The sequence below is a fragment of the Panthera uncia genome (assembly GCF_023721935.1).
Source record: "Panthera uncia isolate 11264 chromosome A1 unlocalized genomic scaffold, Puncia_PCG_1.0 HiC_scaffold_17, whole genome shotgun sequence".
In the NCBI taxonomy this organism is placed as follows: domain Eukaryota; kingdom Metazoa; phylum Chordata; class Mammalia; order Carnivora; family Felidae; genus Panthera; species Panthera uncia.
The window spans coordinates 109,558,397-109,565,345 of record NW_026057577.1 but is presented as its reverse complement, the minus strand read 5'-3'; the positions used below and the strand labels follow the sequence as shown (position 1 = coordinate 109,565,345).

General features: G+C 48.8%; 1 long non-coding RNA gene across 1 annotated transcript; it reads right to left on the bottom strand.

Annotated features, from left to right (window-relative positions):
- Nucleotides 1-320: 320 nt before the first annotated feature.
- LOC125934529 (uncharacterized) lies at nt 321-6,731 on the bottom strand. Its single transcript, XR_007461448.1, has 2 exons — nt 6,623-6,731; nt 321-620 (listed from the first exon to the last, which is right to left on the bottom strand). It is a non-coding gene; the product is annotated as an uncharacterized LOC125934529 (long non-coding RNA).
- Between the last annotated feature and the right edge of the window lie 218 nt (nt 6,732-6,949).

Sequence of the window (6,949 nt, the reverse complement as noted above, 5' to 3'; positions counted from 1 at the left end):
AAGTGACCCCCAAAAATATCTTTCTGTGGCTCAGTTTTCTGATCTAATAATAGTAACTGTCCATAAGGTTATTGCAGCTAAAGCACTTAACACACTTCCTGGCAAGAGTAACTACTCCAAAAATGTTATTTTGTTTTATTCTTTTTTTGCCCCTAGGGAGAGAAAACAGGCTGAGTTGTTTTATTCTTAACTAGTATCTTTGTCCAGGTTTTGGGTCAATGACATTGCTAGATAGCTACTTGAGTTCTACATGAGTGAAATGATTCATTCCTAAAGAATGCTTTGAGCTGCAAATAATAGAAAATCCAACTAACAGTGGCTTAAACAAATAGGTGTTTGTTTTTATTCTATCACAAGAAGTATAAAGGCAGACAGCTGTTGGCATTAGTGTACTGGCTTAATGTTGTGAGGACAGGCCCCTTTGCAATTCTTTTGGCCTCTGCTTCATGGTCACAATGTTGCTGCTGCAATTCCAGTCATCACATCCTTTTCCAAGGCAGGAAGAAGGAGACAGGGTGATGCTGGTTGTCTACTTTCCCAGACACCTACTTTCCCTAGCAGATTTCTCCTTGTCTTATAGTCTATAATTGGGTCACATGGCCACTGTTAATGCAAGGGCTCTGAAAAACAAGAAATAGGGGTGTCATGATTAGGTTAGGCCAAACATCTCATCTCTCCTGGGACTTACCTGCTACCATCCCCCATCCAGCGTTCTATTAATGAGGAAGAAAGGGAAATGGAAATTGGGTCAGCAGCTAACATTGTTTATTCCAGTAACTATCATAATTATTTTCCATTAAAAATAATAATAATTCTTTCATTGTCTTAATTAGGGATTTTTGATTGCAAGTGACAGAAAGTCAAATAAGACTGACTTAAGCAAAGATAAATACTCAGATAAGGAGAGGAATTAATAGAAAAAGGAAAGAAAGAAGGAAAGGAAATCATGTTTTATTATTAAATATTATTATATGTATTTTATATTATTACATATAAATAAATTGACTCATATTTCTGAGAAGTCCAGGAATAGTTTGGCTTTAGCTAAGTCTAGGACCAAATGTGCAAACAACTCTGGCAGAAGATTGCCCCTCTCTGCCTTCTGTCTGTTTTGCTTTGTATTTGCTTAAGGATCAGGTAGATTCTCCTCACACCTGTTGGTGTCTGGGAGCTCCAAATTCTCATTCTCCCAGGCTCTTGTCCAGCAGAAAAAAGAGTGAGTCACTTCTCCCTGTCACTATAAGCCAAAGTTCCAGGCTAAATGTTAGTTGGCTGTGATCGGGTCACAGGCCCGTCCCTGAGCCAATCACAGTGACCATAGGGAATTCAGGGCTCTGATGGGCAAGGCGGGTCTCAGACCCAACACTGGAGCAGAGGTTGGGTCAGCTGCCCCAGACCACTGGTCAAAACTGAAAGTCAGAATGGGCTGGATGTCTCATGGAAATCAGGTATGGAACCAGAGGAAGGGGGTTTGGGGGGTGGGGGTGGACACAGGAGCAGCCAGAGAGCTTTGCAGTTTCCAACACAGACCTATGAATTAGGAAAACCAGGGTTTCTGGCCCCTTTTTGCAATGGGAAAAACTGTCCTAGAAAGGCAAAATGACATGCCCAGAACCATTTAGTTCATGGGTGGTTAGGATGAATCCTGGTGCATCTGGGCTCCCAGTGTTTCCCCAATCCAAATCCTGAGCTGACCAACAACTGGTCAACCCAGGGATTGTTCAGGAGCCACGGGGCGTGGGACAAACGAGTCAGAGAGACCACCAAGAGAGATCGCTGGTTCCACATAGTCTTTTTTGAAGCTCCTTTACCTCCGTTGTCTTATCAGCTTCACACTACCTTTTGAGGAGGGCAGGCCCAGAGACAGGTCCATTCTACTGAAGAAGACAAGACGATGAGGGGACACCAAGACAGAGGAGTGCTGGTAAGCTCTATCATTTTTCTAGCACTTACGTTGTGCCTGGCCCTGCATTATCTCAGGCATCTCTTCACAACACTGTGAAGAAGTTACTGTTGGCACTGACAGGTAGCTCAGGCTCGGAAAAGTTAAGCAACTTGCCCAAGATCACACAGTTAATAAGAAGAGAGGCTAGGGGCACGTGGGTGGCTCAATCGGTTGAGCGTCTGGCTTCAGCTCAGGTCATGATCTCAGGTTCATGGGTTCAAGTCCTGCATCAGGCTCTGTGCTTACAGCTCAGAGCCTGCTTTGGATCTGTGTCTCCCTCTCTCTCTGCCCCCTTCCCTCTTGTGCTCTCTCTCTTTCGAAAATAAATAAACATTAAAAGGAAGGAAGGAAGGAAGGAAGGAAGGAAGGAAGGAAGGAAGAAATGAGACTGGGGCTTGAAGCAAGTCTGTTTACAACTAAATGAATGAGCCTCCATTCAAGCTGGGTTCTTAGCAAAAGCAGACCTGCCTACTGTGAGCTGAAAAGCAAAGCGGTAGACATGTGGGGTGCCTGGACAGCCTGGCAAAGGCAGGATGAGTGTCAGGAAGGCAGCCCCAAAAAAGCATCAACAAAGAGTCAGTCCTTTTTTCCTTCTTCATGACCCCTAGAATCATGCCCCTTCTACTTTCCTTCTGTGTCCCCCCCCCCACCACCACATTATCTATTCATGACAGCTTCAGCCCAAAAGACTGTCCCCCAAACTCCTGGGATCAACCCAGGAGAAAGGATTTGGCCTGGGAACCTCGGAACCTGCATTTGAGTCTATCCCTAACTCACTGGGCGAACCTAAGGAAAGCCCCCTCTCTGAATCTCAGTTTCCCTACCTGCAAAAAGAGCTAATTGGACTCAGTCATCTCCAAAGTCACTTCTGGCTCCAGCCAGAATCATTGTCTCAGGTTCCAAGATTTCTCCACCCCTTGCCACAGCTTCAGATTTCTTGCCTGGGGGAAGAACCCAGGCAAGTTGCTACAATTCAGCTCTCTAGCTGCAGAGAGGCAGAGAGGCATGGCTCCCAGCCCAGCAAGGAGGTTTACCTAACCTCAGCAAGCTGAGCAAATCCCTGAGAACAAAACGGGGAGAGGACCTGAAGAGGGAGGGGATCCAGTGAGTCTATTCCTGCCTTGCTGAGCCAACTTTAACCCTTTCCAGTCTCCCCCAGCAACAGGAAGGGGAGCAGAGATTCAGGGCAGGGCTTCAGGGCAGGGCATGCTTGGGCTTCTAGCAAGCGCTCTGTCCCAAAGCCAACTTTCCCTAAGGGAGGCCTCCAAGGAGCAGCAGCTGCTGGAGATAACTTTTGTCCTTCATAGACCCAGATGCAGGAGATCAGAGCTGGAAAGAGCTGGGAGGAGCCCCCACTCCTTCATTTGCAAGTCAAGAGGCTGAGGCCCAAAGACTGGAGTAACTTGCTCACAAACGTAGCTTTCGACTCACAGGGAGGGGCCCAGACCAGCACAGTGCCAAACATGTAGATTAATAAGATTCGTTGAAGGGCAGGGACTTAGGCCTCCTTGACTATATACCATATTGCCTTTTAGAATTCTTAAATCAAAGTTTCCAGCCCCAAATTAGAAGCAGATTGTTGAGGCCTGTCCATAAATTCCTCACTTGAACCTGCAGTGACTAATTCACCCATGAGTGTGGGATCAAACCCACCGTGGCTGTTAAAAATTTAATACAAAGCCCCAGTGCCTTGGGGCTGTGCTTTCTTATTAGCCCTGGAACAGGGCGAAGCCTGCATAATCAGTCAGGCTGAGCCAAGAATGCAGAAGAGTCCCTTCCCTGAGAAGCTCTCTGGGGGAGCACTCTTCCCCTCTGGGGGAACATTCTTCCCCGCTGGAGGCATCCTGGAGAAGACCTTCCTGAAAAAGGAATATCTTTTTTCTGTATCAGCCTTTAATCACAGGCCGAGTGGGGAGCTCCCCAGCTGAGAAAAGTATGGATTAATACAGATCACACCCCCTCCCCAAACCCCTGCCCCTAACATCTCCTCCGTACAACTGACATTTCACCCTTAATGTGAGGCCGACTCCTGGGTCTCCCCAAAGCCTGTGTGTGACCCACAGGGGAAGAAGTGGATGGGGGCCCAGACTATTGGTGAATTGTAAGCAGGGGGCATATTTTTGAGCTGGGAAAGCAGCCAGACTGCATCGAAATTGGGCTCCTGGGCTCCTACCTCCAGTGAGGGGGTGCAGACAGGAGGGGGCTCTGGGTGACCTGAAGACGGCAAGGGGCGATGCAGCCTAGCTGCCTTACCTGCTCAGACTGGCGACACATAGGGCTGATAGGACCATAGAGAGCAGGTGGCTTGTGAGCCCTGGGCCGCCTTCCTGGCCCAGCCTCCCTGGGAGGTCCTTGGGAGAGGTACAAGCTCTGTGCCTGGCATTGTGCTAGGCATCAGGGGTAAAGTAACAAAAGCCACACGGTGCCTGTCCTCAAGGACAATGACAAGTAGGAAATACAAAGGTCGTTTCAGTTGTGCCCAAACCCCAATGCTGAGCTCTTTGGCAAACCAGCCTCCCACAGGGATCGCTGAGCCATGTCTGTTATTCACCAGACACATATTAGCTGCATCCCTGTCTCACGAGCACATCCAATCCATCAGTGAGCGCTCTCGGCCCTACCTCCAAAACGTACACCCGGAATTCCACCAGCCCCTCTGCCCTTGACCCAGATGGCATCTTCTCTCCCGTGGACGGCTGTTTCCTGCCTCCTCTCTTGTCTCCCTTTAGTCTAAGAAGCAGCCAGAATGACTTTTTTCTAAGATGTTAAGTCACTCTCCTCCCCAAACCCTCCATGAACAGCCCATCGCCCCAAACATGAAATCCACACTCTGTACCATGGCCCCGGACAAGACCTTCATCCCTTACATCCTGCCCACCAGACACCCTCCCCCTCTGCACAGGCCTTCTTTCTCCTCTTTGAAGATAACACACTCGTTTCTTTCTCTGGGCTCCTACCCTTGCTGTTCCTCCCTGGAATCTTTGTCTCAGCTCACCGTCACTCAGGTCTCCACTGAAAAGTCACCTCCTCAAAGAGGCTCCCCTCGGCTACTCTAACCAAAACCCCTGCCATGGCTCACTCTCCATCACGTTCCCTTATTTTTATTGTTACAGTACTTACCAGTCACTGAAATTATCTTATTTGTTTCTATGTTTATTGTCTGTCAATCTCCACCCACTAGAAAGTCTGCCCCTTCAGGGCAGGATTTCTACCTTTATTTTTTTCATCACTATTTACATAGCCTCTAGAACCCAGGGCCCAGTAGCGTCTGCAAAAAATGTTGTGACCTCATTAAATGGCTTGTGTGATTCTCAGACATACGTTTTGGAAAGGAATGTGGAACTTAAACCCATCTACCTATTTATCAGTTGGGGAAATGGCAATACAGAGAGAGACCAGGATTTACCCAAAGTCATACTATCCATTCAGTCATTCATATAAACTAATACATGGATAAGAGGAGGCAGCCATGAGGATATGAGAGGGACAGTGAGTGCCAATGTCCTGAGGCAGGACAGGTATAGGAAAGCAGTTAGGAGATGAGCGAGGAGGAGAGACCTGTAAGGTGAGGTGGCCAGGCAGTCAAAAGCCAGGCCATGTAGATGCAGCTTGGGTTTTAGTCCCCCTGAAGCGGGAGAGGGGGAGTTATTCCACCCACTTGGGTAGGGTGCTGATAAAGCACGGAATTTGGGAGACCAATCGGGCACCCCTGAGAAGCCCAGAGTGAAGATCCCGGGGCTGGGCAAGTCCCCCTGGTGTGTTTGCAGGGCGCCACCCACCTGAGCTCCACTTCGGCTCCAGGCTGCACCCAGAACTCAACTAGTGTGAAGGCAGCGATCCCTGCTCAACCCCATCACCACTACTATGCCCCACGTGCCGAATTGCCGCATGGCTGGTTACTCATACCACAGGCTTTGGACCAATTAAGTGAGCAAAGAGGGTGGTTAACAAGGAGTAAACAATCTAAATGCCCATAATTACACCGAGGCTTTGCCGTAATACATCGAAGCCGAGAGGTGGGAGGGGAGCCGGAGGGAACAGGGGGTCTCCTCTCCTTTGTTCTGTATGGTCCGCCCCACTGAAATTTCTTCCCCCCAGCCCACCCCATCTCACAGTCTGATTTGGCAGTCTGCGATTTTCTTGTCTCTTCACTTTTTTTTTTATTCTGGTGGAAGAGGGTGTGCATGCTAGGTCCCAAGCACTGGGATCACAACAGAACACAGCAAAGCGCCCGCCCTTGTGGAACCGCCACTGTAGTCAGATCATCGACAGGCACACAAATAACTAGGCAATGCATACATGCTACAAAGAACACCGATGTGGTGTAAGAGAAATAGGAGAGCTGCTGGGGGTTGGATGTTAACTCATACAGTGTGCTCAAAGAAGGCCTTCTGATAAGGTGACATGTGGACAGAGATGGGAAGGAAATCAGGGCTCGGCCATGTCGTCACCCAAGGGAAGAGCATTCCGCGCGAAGGGTGTGACAGTAACAAAGACACTGAGACATGCCTGCACCCGGAGGCCAGCATGGCTGCAGCAAGAGAAGCCACGTTGTAGGACCATTTGGGGTTACACAGCTATGGGGGGAGGGTGCGGGCAGAGTGGGTTCCAGGTAGGCAGAACTGCACGTGGGAATCGCTCGGGAGACAAATGCCTTCTGTTTTTCAAAGGACTTACCTTGTTTGATCCCTAGAACACAACCGTAGGGCTAAGAGGGGTAGATTTCATTTTCCATTTCACAGCTGAAGACCTGAAGCTCTAGAATGTCTACCCGTTCAGCCAGGATCCCTACCTTTCGGGTCAGATCTGCAGCTCGTTCCTTTTGACACGGTGCCATTGTGAGCTGGCTCTCAGGCAAGCCTCTGATTGGGTTACAAAGTTCAAAGCAGAGTGAGGTGAACCAGGTTGCCAAGCAAGATATAGAAGGCTCCGTGGGGTTTCTATAGAGAGTATTAACACATCCCATAAGGCCGTAGTCATCTACCCAACACGGCTGAAAAACCT